The sequence below is a fragment of the Scyliorhinus torazame genome, chromosome 24 (assembly GCF_047496885.1).
Source record: "Scyliorhinus torazame isolate Kashiwa2021f chromosome 24, sScyTor2.1, whole genome shotgun sequence".
Lineage (NCBI taxonomy): Eukaryota > Metazoa > Chordata > Chondrichthyes > Carcharhiniformes > Scyliorhinidae > Scyliorhinus > Scyliorhinus torazame.
The window spans coordinates 52054300-52073150 of NC_092730.1; the positions used below are offsets into that span (position 1 = coordinate 52054300).

Sequence of the window (18851 nt, forward strand, 5' to 3'; positions counted from 1 at the left end):
AAACCATCAATGAGAGGCAATGGGAGCCCCGGTCTTTTGTGTGGTCAGTGGTTTGTTTATGGAGCTGAGTAAATATTCCGGAGCAGAGCCGCTGCGAGCGGGTTTAGAACCTCCGCGGGGATACAATAATGTGGGTTTGCCGTTTGTGTCCACACATCTGGATAGGAATGGAGCTGCTGTTGCACGGGCAGCTGGACAAGCAAGAGGCACAGATATTAACCAACTGCACCCGCTCCAAATAGATTCCCCAAATTACCGAACAAAACAAAAACAAGCGCAACTGATCTTCTAAGGTATTATGACATTCTCTCTGAAATCAATATACCAACACCTCTTGAGGATTCGATTTGCTGTAAAAATTCACTCTGAACTGTCTCAATGTCAGCCGTAATTCCTTCCGAGCGCTCAGACAGGCGCTGACTGGTTAAAAGTTTGCTTCACTTTTCAATGTCCGGCTCAATAAAATCAGTCACAGGCCCATGATCTGCTTTCCTCCTGTTCTCAGACACATCCACTTTCTACAAGGGCGCACTAACTGGTTTTCAGAGTAAGAGTCAGACTGCAGTCACCTCGTTCTCTCTCGATCCCTTTATCTCAGAGCCACCTCACAACCAGGAATGGAACTTCTCACAGAGCCAAGAATGGAATAGTTTGTCGATTCTTCCACTGATTCAGGACCGTCCATCACCAGGACGTATTCGTCCAAAAGAGTTGGGGTGAGATGGGGCTGAGTTTCGCTGTGTATCCAATCAGTCCCCGGAGAAGCACAAAAACAGTGAGTGAGGGAGAGAGAAAGAAACAAAGAAACAGATAGAGAGATAAAATATGTTCCATTTCTACCACGATATTTTTACCCAGAAATACATTCAGCTGAATGAAAGCAAATCACGTTTCCATCTTTATATTTTGTTCAGTTTCCCAAAAAAATGTTACATATCGGACTGAACTCGAAGAACGTTCCAACCGTTTATTTACAGCCAATCGGAATTCCGATTCATTCCGGAGTCAGCGGCTTGTGGGAGGAGTTGAGCAAACATTACGAATCAAAGTCGCTGCGAGCAGGGCTCGAACCTGCGCGGGAAAACCACGCTGGAGTTTAAGCCCAACGCCTTAACCACTCCATCGCAGGTTCGTCCAATCTGTCATTCATTAGTAATTTGGTCGATAGAATACATGATGATCTGATGACGCAACTATCATGATCACGTGTCGGGATTCCGGCAGTTCTCCCCGGATCGCGGTCAGAGCACAAGCCAGGAGCAGCTGCACAACTATTAAGTCAGTTATTTTTATTCCAAATCCTTGGTCGCCAGTCATTGAGAGACCAGCATTTCTACATGGTGTCAGGAGTGGGCAGTATGGCAGAAGGACTCCACCGCATCAACATCCTTGGATCATAGAATCGTAGAATATCCAGCTCAGAAGGAGGCCATTCGGCCCAACGAGTCAAGACTAACCCTCCGAATGAGCACCGCAGCGACTCTCGACAGGAAGAAGTTTAATAGTTAGCATAGCATCAGCCCGGCTAGCTCAGTCGGTAGTTCATGGGACTCTTAATCCCAGGGTCGTGGGTTCGAGCCCCACGTTGGGCGGTCTACATTATTATCTGAAAATATTGATGCTGAACGAACTGTTTTGACAACAGGAACTCAAGGTTATGTCGCTGGACTGGGAATCCAGAGGTCTGAACTAACCCTTGGTGGCAAGACTTAATAAATCTGGAATTGAAATTTCGTCTCAGTAATGGCGCAGAAAGGTTCTGCTTCAGAGAGGACATATTTCCACAGCAGGGAATGATTTGACACAACCACAGTGAAGATCTGTCACAGGAAGAGTCACGGTTCCACGACAGAGAGAACAGTTACACAGCAGAGAGCTCAGTTACACAGCAGGGTGCACAGTTACACAGCAGAGAGCTCAGTTACACAGCAGAGAGCTCAGTTACACAGCAGGGAGCACAGTTACACAGCAGAGAGCTCATTTACACAGCAGGGAGCACAGTTACACAGCAGAGAGCTCATTTACACAGCAGAGAGCACGGTTACACAGCAGGATATACATTTACAAACAGGGCCTATATGTGTGCAGCAGGAAACACATTTTCGTAAATAACCAGTTTTTCCATCTCAGTATCTTGCTGGTTTGCTCGGCACCTTTTCTGTGTGTCATTGTGTGTGTGTCCTGATAGTCTCTTCCTGCTTTACTGTGTGTCTTTCTCTGTCTGTCACAGCCATGCTGATGTTACGTATTAATCTCACTTTTCCCAAACAGACATTGTGATTGATAGATACAGAAAGATTTCCACACTGACATTCAGTACCAATGTTTGATAGAAACTGAATCCCACCCTCACATACAGTACTAGATATTGACTCATATTGAAGGAACCCTGCTCTCACAAACTGTTCCACAGACTGAGTTGCAGAGTGTTCCCTCCACTCGCGAACACTACCTGTGATTTCCAGATCCAGAACAAATCTCAGTCAGGTGAGTAGCAGAGTTTGATGGGTACGACATGGATTCCACAATCACCTTCTCTCCGCCACATAACCAGACGCAGTCGGCACTCGGAGTCTGTGGTCCAGATAAGAACATAAGAACTAGGAGCAGGAGTAGGCCATCTGGCCCCTCGAGCCTGCTCCACCATTCAATGAGATCATGGCTGATCTTTTGTGGACTCAGCTCCACTTTCCGGCCCTAACACCATAACCCTTAATCCCTTTATTCTTCAAAAAACTATCTATCTTTATCTTAAAAACATTTAATGAAGGGGCCTCTACTGCTTCACTGGGCAAGGAATTCCATAGATACACAACCCTTTGGGTGAAGAAGTTCCTCCTAAACTCAGTCCTAAATCTACTTCCCCTTATTTTGAGGCTATGCCCCCTCGTTCTGCTTTCGCCTGCCAGTGGAAACAACCTGCCCACATCTATCCTATCTATTCCCTTCATAATCTTTATATGTTTCAATAAGATCCTCCCTCATCCTTCTAAATTCCAACGAGTACAGCCCCAGTCTACTCAACCTCTCCTCGTAATCCAAACCCTTCAGCTCTGGGATTAACCTAGTGAATCTCCTCTGCACACCCTCCAGTGCCAGTATGTCCTTTCTCAAGTAAGGAGACCAAAACTGAACACACTACTCCATGTGTGGCCTCACTAACACCTTATACAATTGCAGCATAACCTCCCTAGTCTTAAACTCCATCCCTCTAGCAATGAAGGACAAAATTCCATTTGCCTTCTTAATCACCTGTTGCACCTGTAAACCAACTTTTTGTGACTCATGCACTAGCACACCCAGTTCTCTCTGCACAGCAGCATGTTTTAAAATTTTATCATTTAAATAATAATGCCTTTTGCTGTTATTCCTACCAAAATGGATAACCTCACATTTGTCAACATTGTATTCCATCTGCCAGACCCTAGCCCATTCACTTAGCCTATCCAAATCGCTCTGCAGACTTACAGTATCCTCTGCACTTTTTGCTTTTCCACTCATCTTAGTGTCGTCTGTACACTTGGACACATTGCCCTTGGTCCCCAACTCCAAATTACCTCTGTAAATTGTGAACAATTGTGGGCCCAACACTTATCCCTGGGGGACACCACTAGCTACTGATTGCCAACCAGAGAAACATCCATTAATCCCCACTCTTTGCTTTCTATTAACTAACCAATCCTCTATCCATGCTAATACTTTCCCCTTAATGCCATGCATGTTTATCTTATGCAGCAACCATTTGTGTGGCACCTTGTCAAAGGCTTTCTGGAAACCCAGATATACCACATCCATTGGCTCCCCATTATCTACCGCACTGGTAATGTCCTCAAAAAATTCCACTAAATTAGTTAGGCACGACCTGCCCTTTATGAACCCATGCTGCGTCTGCCCAATGGGACAATTTTCATCCAGATGCCTCGCTATTTCTTCCTTGACGATAGATTCCAGCATCTTCCCTACTACCGAAGTTAAGCTCACTGGCCTATAATTACCTGCTTTCTGCCTCCCTCCTTTTTTAAACAGTGGTGTCACGTTTGCTAATTTCCAATCCGCCGGGACCACCCCAGAATCTAGTGAATTTTGGTAAATTATCACTAGTGCATTTGCAATTTCCCTACCCATCTCTTTTAGCACTCTGGGATGCATTCCATCAGGGCCAGGAGACTTGTCTACCTTTAGCCCCATTAGCTTGCCCATCACTACTACCTTATTGATAACAATCCTCTCAAGGTCCTCACCTGTCATAGCCTCATTTACATCAGTCACTGGCATGTTATTTGTGTCTTCCACTGTGAAGACCGACCCAAAAAACCTGTTCAGTTACTCAGCCATTTCCTCATCTCACATTATCAAATCTCCCTTCTCATCCTCTAAAGGACCAATGGTTACCTTAGTCACTATTTATTTTAAAATATATTTGTAGGAAATTTTACTCTCTGTTTTTATATTCTGAGCAAGTTTACTCTCATAATCTATTTTACTCTTCTTTATAGCTTTTTTAGTAGCTTTCTGTTGCCCGCTAAAGATTTCCCAGTCCTCTAGTCTCCCACTAATCTTTGCTACTTTGTATGCTTTTTCCTTCAATTTGATACTCTCCCTTATTTCCTTAGATATCCACGGTCGATTTTCCCTCTTTCTACCGTCCTTACTTTTTGTTGGTATATACCTTTGCTGAGCACTGTGAAAAATCGCTTGTAGGGTTGTCCACTGTTCCTCAACTGTTTCACCATAAAGTCTTTGCTCCCAGTCTACCTTAGCTAGTTCTTCTCTCATCCCACTGTAAACTCCTTTCTATCAGCACAAAACACTCGTGTTTGATTTTACTTTCTCAGTCTCCATCTGTATTTTAAATTCCACCGTATTGTGATCGCTCCTTCCGAGAGGATCCCTAACTATGAGATCCTGAATCAATCCTGTCTCATTACACTGGACCAGATCTACGACCGCTTGTTCACTCGTAGGTTCCATTACATACTGTTCTTGGAAACTGTCGTGGATACATTCTATGAACTCCTCGTCAAGGCTGCCTTGACCGACCTGGTTAAACCAATCGACATGTAGATTAAAATCCCCCATGTTAACTGCTGTACAATTTCTACATGCATCAGTTATTTCTTTGTTTATTGCCTGCCCCACCATAATGTTACTATTTGTTGGCCTATAGATGACTCCTATCAGTTACTTATTGCCTTACTATTCCTGATTTCCACCCAAATGGATTCAACCTTATCCTCCATAGCACCGATGTCATCCTTTACTATTGCCCAGATGTCATCCTTAAATAATAGAGCTACACCACCTCACTTACCAACCACTCTGCCCTTCCGTATAGTTTGATTTACTCGGATATTTAACTCCCAGTCGACACCATCCTTTAACCATGTTTCAGTAATGGCCACTAAATCATAGTCATTCACGATGATTTGCACCACCATCTCATTTACCTTATTCTGATTATTACGAGCATTCAGGTAAAGTACACTTATGTTGGCTTTTTTACCTCTGTTCTGAATCTTACCACCTCGATCAGTAACCTCTCCTAAGTTATATTTCCTCTTAACCTTTCTCCTGATTTTCCTTGTGGTTGAACCCATAAAGTCATGTAACAACCTGCCGCGTCGCTTACCATTCATGTTTTTACTTCCCGTTTTATTCCTTTTAGTATTCCTGGTCCTATTCACGGAGCTCCCCTCAGTCACTGTACCTTGTACTGTCGCCCTTTTTGATTTTTGACTATGGCTTCTCTGCCTTACACTTTCCCCCTTACTGCCTTTTGTTTCTGTCCCTGTTTTACTACCTTCCAAATTCCTGCGTCGGTTCCCATCCCCCTGCCACATTAGTTTAAACTCTCCCCAACAGCTCTAGCGAACACTCTCCCTAGGACATCAATTCCAGCCCTGCCCAGGTGCAGACCGTCCGGTTTGTACTGGTCCCACCACCCCCAGAACCGGTTCCAATGCCCCAGGAATTTGAATCCCTCCCACTTGCACCATCTCTCGAGCCACGCATTCATCCTATCTATCCTCACATTCCTACTCTGACGAGCTCGTGGCACTGGTAGCAATCCTGAGATTACTACCTTTGAGGCCCTACTTTTAAGTTTAACTCCTAACTCCCTGAATTCAGCTTGTAGGACCTCACCCCGTTTTTTTTAACATATATCATCAGTGCTTATGTGCACCACGACAGCTGGCTGTTCACCCCCCCCCCCCCCCCCCAGAATGTCCTGCAGGCACTCCGAGACATCCTTTGCCCTTGCACCAGGGAGGCAAAATACCATCCTGGAGTCTCGATTGTGTCCGCAGAACCGCCTGTCTATTCCCCTTACGATTGAGTCACCTATCACTATAGCCCTGCCAATACTCTTCCTGCCCGGCTGCGCAGCTGAGTCAGCCACGGTGCCATGAACCTGGCTGCTGTTGCCTTCCCCTGGTGAGCCATCTCCCTCAACGGTATCCAAAGCGGTGTATCTGTTTTGCAGGGAGATGACCGCAGGGGACACCTGCACTGCTTTCCTACTCTTGCTCTGTCTTTTGGTCACCCATTTTCTATCTCCTTCAGTATCTTTCACCTGCGGTGTGACCAACTCGCTCAACATTGTTTTAACAAGGTTTTAGAGACAAATAGCAGAATATTGCACAATGTCAGGTTATAAGACGTAGGAGCATAAGTCAGCCATTCAGCCCATCGAATATGCTCCGTATTGCAAGGAGATCATGCTTGATCTGATATATGACGTGTTATGACCTCATACGGTGGCACGTTGTCACAGTGGTTACCTCACATCGCCAGCGATGCGGGTTTAATTCCAGCCTTTGGTCACTGACTGTGTGGAGTTTGCACTTTCTCTCCGTGTCTGTGTGGGTTTCCTCCGGGCGCTGCGATTTCCTCGCACAGTCCAAATGTGTGCGGGTTAGGTGGAGTGTCCATGCTAAGTTGCTCCTTGGTGTTCAGAAAGTTGGGTGGTGTTACAGGGATGTGGTGGGGACACAGAGGCTCTTTCAGAGAATCGGTGCCGAGTCGATGGGCAGAATGGCCTCCTTTTACATTTTAATGATTTCATGATAACCCTCATGTCCACTTTCCCGGGTTTTTATCTCTAGATATCATGATGAAACTTTAAAACCAACATTCCAACCAAGCCCCAGGTACCAGTAACTTCTGAATGGTCGTTAATTTCCCGGCTGTCAATCATTTGGTCAGTCTGAGGAAGTCACATCCTGGAAATGTCACACATTGATCCAGTTCTAAAGTAAATTAAGTCGCTCTAGACACTGATGACCATAGGCTGCTTTCCCCTTTGAGGGTGAGATCTGACTGGTGGTGATTTAACCTGAGGATCACCATACCTCAGGCGACGAGCAATAATAATAATAATAATAATCTGTTATTGTCACAAGTTGGCTTCAATGAAGTTACTGCGAAAAGCACGAGTCACCACATTCCGGCGCCTGTTCGGGGAGGCTGGAACGGGAATTGTGAGAAAGCGGGATTTTCATGATTCAGTTCTAGTATAACCGTGTGATCTGAATCTAATTTATCTGGTGTTCTCTTAGACAATCTTGTCTCACAGTGAGGCAAACCTCACTGACTGGATAGACGAGTGATCGTTCTTCCGTCTTGTCATGGCCGGACCCGCTGAATATGGAGGCATATCCTGTGTGGCAGGATTTAGCTCCAACTCAATCTATAAGTTTGTGGATGATACCACTGTGGTAGGTCGTATCGCAAACAATGACGAATCAGATACAGGAGGTAGATAAATCACTTGGTTGCATAGTGTACCTAAAACAGCCTGTCTCTAAATGTCGGAAAGATCAAGGAACTGATCATCGACGCCAGGAAGCGTTGCACAACACACACACCCCTCTACATCAATGGCTGCGAAGTGGAGATGGTGGATAGCATTACATTTCCGGGTGTCACCCTCACCAACAGTCTGCCCTGGTCCACTCATGTTGATGCAACAGTCTAGAAACCCAACATCGTCTCTACCTCCTATGGAAGGAGAGGAAATTCGTCATGTCTGCATCGACTCTCGCAAACGTCTACAGATGTACCACAGAGAGCATCCTATCGGGCTGCATCACAGCTTGGGATCGCAACTGCTCGGCCCAAGGTCGCAAGAAACTGCAGTGTGGTGACATCAGCCCAACGTATCACACAAGCTTGCCACCCGCACAGTGATTCTGTCTCCAACTCCCGCTGCCGCAGGACAGCAGACAACATTATCAGTGACCCTCCCACCCAGGTTTTGCCTTTTTACAGATTATTCCATCAGGCAGAAGGTACAGAAGTCTGAAGACCCGCACATCCAGACATAGGAACAGCTTCTTTCCCACAGCTACTAGACTCCTCAACAACTCTCCCTCGGACTGATCTGTTCCCTGTAAGAACACTATTCACGACGCCCTATGCTGCTCTTGCTCATGGGTTTGCTTTGTTTGGCCCCTTGTTCCGCACTGTAACCAATCACTGTTTGTCCATGTACCATTTGTCAATGTACTCTGTCGATTATACTTTTTCTGTCTACTATCTATGTAATGTGTATGTTCCCTTGGTAGCAGAAAAATAATTTTCATGGGACAATAAATCAAATCAAAGTGGTTCCTCTCTCACTATCCGATCAATTCATCTCAATCAGAACAAGACTGAATTTTGAATTCTCGCTTTTCCAACACAACTCGCTGCAATCTGGCCTGACAACTTGGACTGGATTGTCACATCAGTTACTGCAGACCCATCTTGGAAAAATGAGTCCCACTTCCGAGCAACTAGCGGATGAAAAATCGACGAGGATGGGATTCGAACGCACAGAGAATTAGCAGTCCAACGCCTTAACCACTCGGCCACCTCAACCCACAAATGCATGCGTCAAAAAGTCTTAATTCGTGTTGCATCCATGAATTGATGGAAAATATGCGCCACTTTGTCTTCACTGGTTGGTTTAGCACAGGGCTAAATCACTGGCTTGGAAAGCAGACCAAGGCAGGCCAGCAGCATGGTTCAATTCCCGTACCAGCCTCCCCGAACAGGCGCCGGACTGTGGCGACTAGGGGCTTTCCACAGTAACTTCATTTGAAGTCTCCTTGTGACAATAAGCGATTTTCATCTCATTTCATTTCATTTCAGCCCGGTGGTCAATGATAGAAATGCAGATTTTGTCAGTAAAACGAATTCCTAGCATATTCAGGGACTTTTGAGAATGGACTGATGTGAAACACTTCAATATCATGTCCAAGATGTTTCCACACAGTGTGAAAGGCCCCCGCTGAAAGACTGGAATCAACCAGCATTTGACAGCAAAAACAAACGCTGCCGGCTTCACAGAGGAATCCGTCGATCATCGGAACACACACTTCACGATGGACATAGTCTGATCATTGAGTTACCGGTATCTCCAGGAAATAGAGTATATTCTTTCAGCGAGTCATGAAAGTATACTTGGAGCAGATTAATGATAAATTATTGTGTTGGGATGAGACTATTCCTGGTAGAAAGGTAAATTTTTCAGAAAGTGCCTCAATATTCAGCGGGTCCGTCCATGACAAGACTGAAGAACGATCACTCGTCTATCCAATCGGTGAGGTTTGCCTTACCATGAGACAATATTAACAGAGACAACACCAGGTTAATTAGATTCTGATCACACGGTAAATATAGAACGGAATCATGAAAACCCAGCCTTCACAACCTTGCCCCTCGCCTGGGGTATGGTGATAATGAATGGCTTAGATAGGGTGGACGTAGGGGAGTTGTTTCCATTAGCAGGGGAGACTAGGACCCGGGGGCACAGCCTTAGAATAAAAGGGAGTCACTTTAGAACAGAGATGAGGAGAAATTTCTTCAGCCAGAGAGTGGTGGGTCTGTGGAATTCATTGCCACTCTGCCCATCGACTCTGCGGTGGAGGCCGGGACGTTGAATGTCTTTAAGACAGAAGTTGATAAATTCTTGATTTCTCGAGGAATTAAGGGCTATGGAGAGAGAGCGGGTAAATGGAGTTGCAATCAGCCATGATTGATTGGTGGAGTGGACTCGATGGGCCGAATGGCCTTACTTCCGCTCCTATGTCTTATGGTCTTATGATCCTCAGGTTAAATCACCACCAGTCAGATCTCACCGTCAACGGGGAAAGCAGCCTATGGTCATCAGGGACTAGAGCGACTTAATTTACTTTAGAACTGGATCAATGTATGACATTTCCAGGACGTGACTTCCTCAGACTGACCAAATGATAGACAGTCGGGAAATTAACGACCATTGAGGAGTTATTGGTACCTGAGGCTTGGTTGGAATGTTGGTTTTAAAGGTTCATCATGAAATCTAGATATAAAAACCCGGGAAAGTGGACATGAGGATTATCATGAAATCATTAAAATGTAAAAGGAGGCCACTCTGCCCATCGACTCTGCACCGACCCTGTGGCAGCGTCCCTATCTCTGCACCACATCCCTGTAACACCACCCACCTTTCTGAACACTATGGGGCAATTTAGCATGGGCAGTCCACCTAAGACGCACACATTTGGACTGTGCGAGGAAATCCGGAGGAAACCCACACAGACACGGAGAGAAAGTGCAAACTCCACACAGTCAGTGACCAAAGGCTGGAATTGAACCCGGATCGCGGGCGCTGTGAGGTAGCCACTGTGACAACGTGCCACCGTATGAGGTCATAACACGTCATATATCAGATCAATCATAATCTCATTAAAATACGGAGCATATTCGATGGGCTGAAAGGCTTACTTCTGCTCCTACGTCTTATACCCTGGTATTGTGTAAATGTGTTCCGGTTCTTCTGTAAAACTCTTGTTAAAACAACACATGCACCGCGTGTCGACTGCATCTGATTATCTGGCGCAGAGAAGGCGATTGTGGAATCCATGTCCTACCCATCAAACTCTGCTACTCACCTGACTGAGATTTGTTCTGTATCTGTAAATCACAGGTAGTGTTCGCGAGTGGAGGGAACACTCTGCACCTCAGTCTCTGGAACAGGTTGTGAGAGCAGAATTCCTTCATTATGAGTCAATGTCTGGGACTGTATGTGAGGGTGGGTTTCAGTCTCTATTAGACATTGGTACTGAATGTCAGTGCGGAAATCTTTCTGTATCTATCAATCACAATTATTGTTTGGGAAAAGTGAGATTAATACGTAACATCAGCACGGCTGTAACAGACAGAGAAAGACACACAGAAAAGCAGGAAGAGACTATCAGGACACACACAATGACACAGAAAAGGTGCTGAGGTGGAGAAGGCCCTGTTTGTAAATGTATATCCTGCTGTGTAACTGAGCTCTCTGAAATGCAACTGTTCTCTCTCCATCGTGGAACCGTGAGTCTGCCGGTGACAGATCTTCACTGTGGTTCAGTCAAATCAATCCCTGTTGTGGAAATATGATCCGTCTGAAGCAGTACATGAGACGAAATTTCAATTCCAGATTTATTAAATCTTGTCACCAAGGGTTAGTTCAGACCCCTGGATTCACAGTCCAGCGACATAACCTTGTGTTCCTGTTATGAAGACAGTTCATTCAGCATCAATATTTCCCGATAATAATATATACGCGCCCAACGTGGGGCTCGATTAAGAGTCCCATGCTCTACCGACTGAGCTAGCCGGGCTGCTGGTGCAGTATCTATTAAACCTCTTCTTGAAGAGAGTTGCTGCGGTGCTCATTCGGAGGGTCAGTGCTGACTCGTTGGGCCGAATGGCCTCCTTCTGCGCTGGAGATTCTACGATTCTATGATTCAAGGAGGTTGATGCGGTGGAGTCCTTCTGCCATACTGCCCACTCCTGACACCATGTAGAAATGCTGGTCTCTCAATGACTGGCGACCAAGGAGCTGTAATAAAAAATAACTGATTTAATAATTGAGCAGCTGCTCCTGGCTTGTGCTCTGACCGCGATCCGGGGAGAACTGCCGGAATCCACACACGTGATCATTTTAATTGCGTCATCAGGTCATCATGTGACCATTCGGTCTGCACAGGTCTCCCTCTGTAATTTCTAGATTTCATCATTATAATTTTCTTCCAGACTGGGAAGTGTAGTGCTGCTGCATTTGAAAAGAAACATGAATTTCTAATATATTTCCAATTTAACTGATGTTGTGACACAAAATATTTATTCAGTGGAATTGTGCGTTTAGGGAGCTGAGATTTCCGAGTCTCTCCAAATCGAATGGTCATTTTCAACGAAAATTCAATCCCTCCACACATAAACCCCGGGGCACCGTTGATCGTTTGAATGCAACAACTTCCTGGAGTGATTCCAGGCTGGTTTGAGAATTTTTCTATCGACCAAATTGATGTTGAATGACGCAGCTGTGATGGGCGAGTGGTTGGACTTCAAATGAAATAGGGTTTTCCCGCGCAGATTCGAATCCTGCTCGCAGTGACTGTGATTCGAAATGTTTGTTTAACTCCCCCGGGAAGCTGCCGGCTCGACAATTAATCGGAATTTCGGTTGGTTGTCTGTTAACGGTGTGAACATTTATCGAATACAGTTTTTTCGAAATACGTTCTTTTTAAAAACTAAACGGGGCTGGTTTAGCACAGGGCTAAATCGCTGGCATTGAAAGCAGACCAAGGCAGGCCAGCAGCACGGTTCAATTCCCGTACCAGCCTCCCCGAACAGGCGCCGGAATGTGGCGACTAGGGTCTTTTCACAGTAACTTCATTTGAAGCCTACTTGTGACAATAAGCGATTTTCATTTCATTCTTCAATATAAAGATAAATAAGGAACTCACTCTCAAAGCAACAATAAATGAATAATAACGTTTCCTGCAGCGTTTGGAAGGAGAAGCAGGAATGGCAGCGAATGGAAACGTGGTTTGATTTCATTCAACTGAATGTATTTCTGGGGAACATGATCGAGGCAGAAATGGAACATACTTGAAATTTTTTTTCTGTTTTCTTTCCTTTGTCTCTCTATCTATTTCTTTGTTTTCTTTTCTCTCCCCACTCCTTGTTTTTGTGCTTCTCCGGGGGCTGATTGGATACACAGTGAAACTCAGCCCCATCTCATCCCAACTCTTTTGGACGAATACGTCCTGGTGATGGACGGTCCTGAATCAGTGGAAGAATCGACAAACTATTCCATTCTTGGCTCTGTGAGAAGTTCCATTCCTGGTTGTGAGGTGGCTCTGAGATAAAGGGATCGAGAGAGAATGAGGTGACTGCAGTCTGACTCTTACTCTGAAAACCAGTTAGTGCGCCCTTGTAGAAAGTAGATGTGTCTGAGAACAGGAGGAAAGCAGATCATGGGCCTGTGACTGATTTTATTGAGCCGGACCTTGAAAAGTGAAGCAAACTTCGAACCAGTCTTCAAAGAGCGAGAAGGGATCCAGGAGTTTACAGAGAGTGCAGCTGACTGGGAGCAGAGTCGGAGGGCGAGGTCCAGTTGGTCCACAGGGCAGCTATATTCTGTAAGGTAAGAGGGGCTGAAGGCTAGGCCAGTTGCATGCTCCTTCTGTAGGATGTGGGTGGTGAGGGATACCACAGGTGTCCCCAAAGACTATACCTGCGGGAAGTGCACCCAACTCCAGCTCCTCGGAGACCGTGTTAGGGAACTGGAGCTGGAGCTGGATGAACTTCAGATCATCTGGGAGGCAGAAGGGGTTATAGAGACGAGTTAACGGGAGGTAACCTCACCCAAGGTACAGGACAAGAGTAGCTGGGTTACAGTCAGGGGAAAGAAAACAAACAGGCAGACAGTGCAGGGATCCCTCGTGGCCGTTCCCCTTCAAAACAAGTATACAATTTTGGATGCTGTTGGGGGGGATGAACTACCGGGGGAAGGTCCTAGCGGCCAGGTCTCTGGCACTGAGTCTGGCTCTGGGGCTCAGAAGGGAAGGGGGAGAATAGAAAAGCAATAGTAATAGGAGATTCAATGGTTAGGGGAATAGATAGGAGATTCTGTGGTCGCGAGCGAGACTCCCGGAAGGTATGTTGCCTCACGGGTGCCAGGGACAGGGATGTCTCAGATTTTGTCTTCAGGAGCCTTAAGGGGGAGAGTGAGCAGCCAGAAGTCGTGGTGCACATTGGTACCAACGACATTGGTCGTAAAAGGGGTGTGGAGGTAATAAACGAGTTTAGGGAGTTAGGCTGGAAGTTAAGAGCCAGGACAGACAGAGTTGTCATCTCTGGTTTGTTGCCGGTGCCACATGATAGCGAGGCTAGGAATAGGGAGAGAGTGCAGTTGAACACGTGGCTGCAGGAATGGCGCAGGAGGGTGGGCTTCAGGTATTTGGATAATTGGTGTGCATTTTGGGGAAGGTGGGACCTGTACAAGCAGGATGGGTTGCATTTGAACCAGAGGGGCACCCATATCATGTGAGGGAGATTTTCTAGTACTCTTCGGGAGGGTTTAAACAAATTTGGCAGGGGAATGGGAACCGGATTGGTAGTCCAGCAACTAAGGTAGCCGATATTCAGGACTCCAAAGCGTGCAGTGAGGCAGTGGGGAAGGGAACACTGACAAAGGAGAGTACTTGCAGACACGGAGATGGGTTGAAGTGTATATACTTCAACGCAAGAAGCATCAGGAATAAGGTGGGTGAATGCATGGATCGGTACTTGGGACTACGATGTGGTGGCCATCACGGAAACTTGGATAGAAGAGGGGCAGAAATGGTTGTTGGAGGTCCCTGGTTGTAGATGTTTCAATAAGATTAGGGAGGGTGGTAAAAGAGGTGGGGGGGGGCGTTTTTAATTAGAGATAGTATAACAGATGCAGAAAGGAAGTTCGAGGAGTATCTGCTTACTGAGGTAGTATGGGTTGAAGTCAGAAGTAGGAAAGGAGCTGTCTTCTTGTTGGGAGTTTTCTATAGGCCACCCAATGGTAGCAGAGATGTGGAGGAACAGATTAGGGAACAGATTTTGGAAAGGTGCAGAAGTCACAGGATAGTAGACATGGGTGACATCAACTTCCCAAACATTGAGTGGAAACTCTTTCGATCAAATAGTTTGGATGGGGTGGTGTTTGTGCAGTGTGTCCAGGAAGATTTTCTAACACAGTATGCAGATTGTCCGACCAGAGGGGAGGCCATATTGGATTTGGGACTTGGCAATGAACCAGGGCAAGTGATAGATTTGTTAGTGGGGGAGCATTTTGGAGATAGTGACCACAATTCTGTGACTTTCACTTTAGTAAAGGAGAGGGATAGGTGCGTGCAATAGGGCAAGGTTTACAATTGGGAGAAGGGTAAATACGATGTTGTCAGACAAGAATTCAAGTGCATAAGTTGGGAACATTGGCTGTCAGGGAAGGACACAAGTGAAATGTGGAACTTGTTCAAGGAACAGGTACTACGTGTCCTTGATATGTATGTCCCTGTCAGGCAGGGAAGAGATGGTCGAGTGAGGGAACTATGGTTGACAAGAGAAGTTGAATGTCTTGTTAAGAGGAAGAAGGAGACTTATGTAAGGCTGAGGAAACAAGGTTCAGACAGGGCGCTGGAGGGATACAAGATAGCCAGGAGGGAAATGAAGAAAGGGATTAGGAGAGCTAAGAGAGGGCATGAAAACTCTTTGGCGGGTAGGATCAAGGAAAACTTGTGAGACATATGTGAAAGACTAGAGTGAGGGTAGGACCGATCAAGGACAGTAGCGGGAGATTGTGTATTGAGTCTAAAGAGACATGAGAGGTCTTGAACGAGTACTTTTCTTCAGTATTTACAAATGAGAGGGGCCATATTGTTGGTGAGGACAGTGTGAAACAGACTGGTAAGCTCGAGGAAATACTTGTTAGGAAGGAAGATGTGTTGGTCATTTTGAAAAACTTTAGGATAGACAAGTCCCTCGGGCCTGACGGGATATATCCAAGGATTCTATGCGAAGCATGGGATGAAATTGCAGAGCCGTTGGCAATCGTCTTTTCATCCTCACTGTCAACAGGGGTGGTACCAGGGGATTGGAGAGTGGCGAATGTCGTACCCGTGTTCAAAGGGAATAGGGATAACCATGGGAATTACAGGCAAGTTAGTCTTACTTCGGTGGGAGGCAAAGTAATGGAAAGGGTACTGAGGGATAGGATTTCTGAACATCTGGAAAGACACTGCTTGATTAGGGATAGTCAGCACGGATTTGTGAGGGGTAGGTGTTGCCTTACAAGTCTTATTGAATTCTTTGAGGAGGTGACCAAGCATGTGGATGAAGGTAAAACAGTGGATGTACTGTACATGGATTTTAGTCAGGCATTTGATAAGTTTCCTCATGGTAGGCTTATGCAGAAAGTAAGGAGGCATGGGATAGTGGGAAATTTGGCCAGTTGGATAACGAACTGGCTAACTGATAGAAGTCAGAGAGTGGTGGTGGATGGCAAACATTTCGCCTGGATCCCAGTTATCAGTGGCGTACCGCAGGGATCAGTTCTGGGTCCTCTGCTGTTTGTGATTTTCATTAATGACTTGGATGAGGGAGTTGAAGGGTGCGTCAGTAAATTTGCAGACGATACGAAGATTGGTGGAGTTGTGGATAGTGAGGAGGGCTGTTGTCGGCTGCAAAGAGACATAGATAGGACGCAGAGCTGGGCTGAGAAGTAGCAGATGGAGTTTAAACCTGAAAAGTGTGAGTTTGTCCATTTTGGAAGGAGAAATATGAATGTGGAATACAGAGTTAACGGTAGGGTTCTTGGCAATGTGGAGGAGCAGAGGGATCTTGGGGTCTATGTTCATACATCTTTGAAAGTTGCCACTCAAGTGGTTAGAGCTGTGAAGAAGGCCTATGGTGTGCTAGCATTCATTAGCAGAGGGATTGAATTTAAGAGCCGTGAGGTGATGATGCAACTGTACAAAACCCTGGTAAGGCCACATTTGGAGTACTGTGTACAGTTCTGGTTGCCTCATTTTAGGAAGGATGTGGAAGCTTTGGAAAAGGTGCAAAGGAGATTTGCCAGGATGTTGCATGGAATGGAGAGTAGGTCTTACGAGGAAAGATTGAGGATGCTCGGCCTTTTCTCATTAGAACAGAGAAGGGTGAGGGGCGACTTGATAGATGATCAGGGGAATAGATAGAGTAGACAGTCAGAGACGTTTCCCCTGGGTGGACCAAACCATTACAAGGGGACATAAATTTAAGGTGAATGGTGGAAGATATAGGGGGGATGTCAGAGGTAGGTTCTTTACCCAGAGTGTAGTGGGGTCATGGAATGCACTGCCTGTGGAAGTAGTTGAGTCGGAAACATTAGGGACTTTCAAGCAGCTATTGGATAGGTACATGTATTACGGTAGAATGATATAGTGTATATTAATTTCTTCTTAAGGGCAGCACGGTAGCATTGTGGATAGCACAATTGCTTCACAGCTCCAAGGTCCCAGGTTCGATTCCGGCTTGGATCACTGTCTGTGCGGAGTCTGCACATCCTCCCTGTGTGTGCATGGGTTTCCTCCGGGTGCTCCGTTTTCCTCCCACAGTCCAAGGGTGGGGTGCTCTTTCCGGGGGCTGGTGCAGATCGATTGGCCGAATGGCCTCCTTCGGCACTGTAAATTCTATGATTAATCTGGGTCGGCACATCATCGTGGGCCAAAGGGCCTGTTCTGTGCTGTAATGTTCTATCACTCATACCTTAACCATGAGGCCACTGATGAAGTCATGATGACTTCGAATTTCTCCTAAAATGCCAACTGAACACACTGACTGGCAGAATTACATTACCCACGTGATTGGCGAGACGCATCCACAGGCTGACTTGGCGAGTGGTGAAAACTGACATCACTGCTTCTGATCATCACCATAACAGAGAGATAAATGTCACATTGTTCATTCACATTTCTGATTTATAATTGTGGGGAAACTGATGGGCTTTGGGACGCAATTAAAAGTTATTTTAACTGAGATCAAATCAGCGGCTGGCTAGTTGGCCTGGGGAGACCTGTGCCACACACAGGAACAGAGACTGCAGATAGAGAATGAATCGAATATTCACATGTCACACCGGAGAACACATCGGAGAACACTTCAGCAGTCAAGGACATTCAGCCTCTGATCTCCGGGTAAGCGTTCTCCAAGGCGGCCTTCAGGCCGCGCGACATCGCAGAGCTGCCGAACAGAAACATGTAGCCAAGTTCCGCACACATGAGTACGGCCTCAACCGGGACCTTGGATTCATGTCGCATGACATTCACCCCCCACCATCTGGCCTGGGCTTGCGAAATACTCAGCAAGAGCAATGACTGGGCCCGTATGTGTTTTATTCTGTTCAGTATGAAGTCTGACAACACCAGGTTAAAGTCCAACAGGTTTGTTTCAAACACTCGCTTTCGGAGCACTGCTCCTTCCTCAGGTCCTGGTTTGTTCTGTTTGCAGTGGAGGCCAACAAACCCAAAATACCCCAATTTACCCAATGATCCCAGTACAAAAAGCAAGAGACAAAAATTGTTTCTTTTGATTTTATTTTAACAACGAAACCAAATTGAACAGGAATAAAGAAGCGCATTGAGCTGATACAATAAGCTTCGGGAGGCAATGAGAAGCTGGTTTGAGTGAATCTTGATCATCGGTTAGCTCGTTGGTCTAGGGGTATGATTATGTCTGAGAAAGCTTCCATTTGCGATAAAATGCGAGAGGTCACGTGTTCAAATCCCAGACGAGTCTTGTATTTTTTTAATAAGGACAATCGATATGGTGTCATTGACTGAAATCGGGAGCAGGTTTGAGCTCCAGAGAATATATCAGTGCTGAACATGTGAAGACACGAACACGACATTTAAAGACCGTTTCACCATGGTGTCGGAATCTGAATTTATCCTCAAATATCAAGTAAAACAAACGAACGCTTGTGCATCCAGGTCGTTGGCTGAATGCAATGTTTGTATGTAACCCCGATAAACCTTTGGTTT

The 18851-nt window shown here is 45.9% G+C and overlaps 1 protein-coding gene and 1 non-coding gene across 2 annotated transcripts in view; both read left to right on the forward strand.

Moving 5' to 3' along the window:
• The window catches only part of LOC140400060 (histone H2B-like), a 67317-nt gene that overhangs the window by 38481 nt on the left and 9985 nt on the right, over positions 1 to 18851 (forward strand). The gene's annotated exons all lie outside the window — the stretch shown is intronic.
• trnak-cuu (transfer RNA lysine (anticodon CUU)) lies at positions 1520 to 1592 on the forward strand. Its single transcript has one exon. It is a non-coding gene; the product is annotated as a tRNA-Lys (tRNA).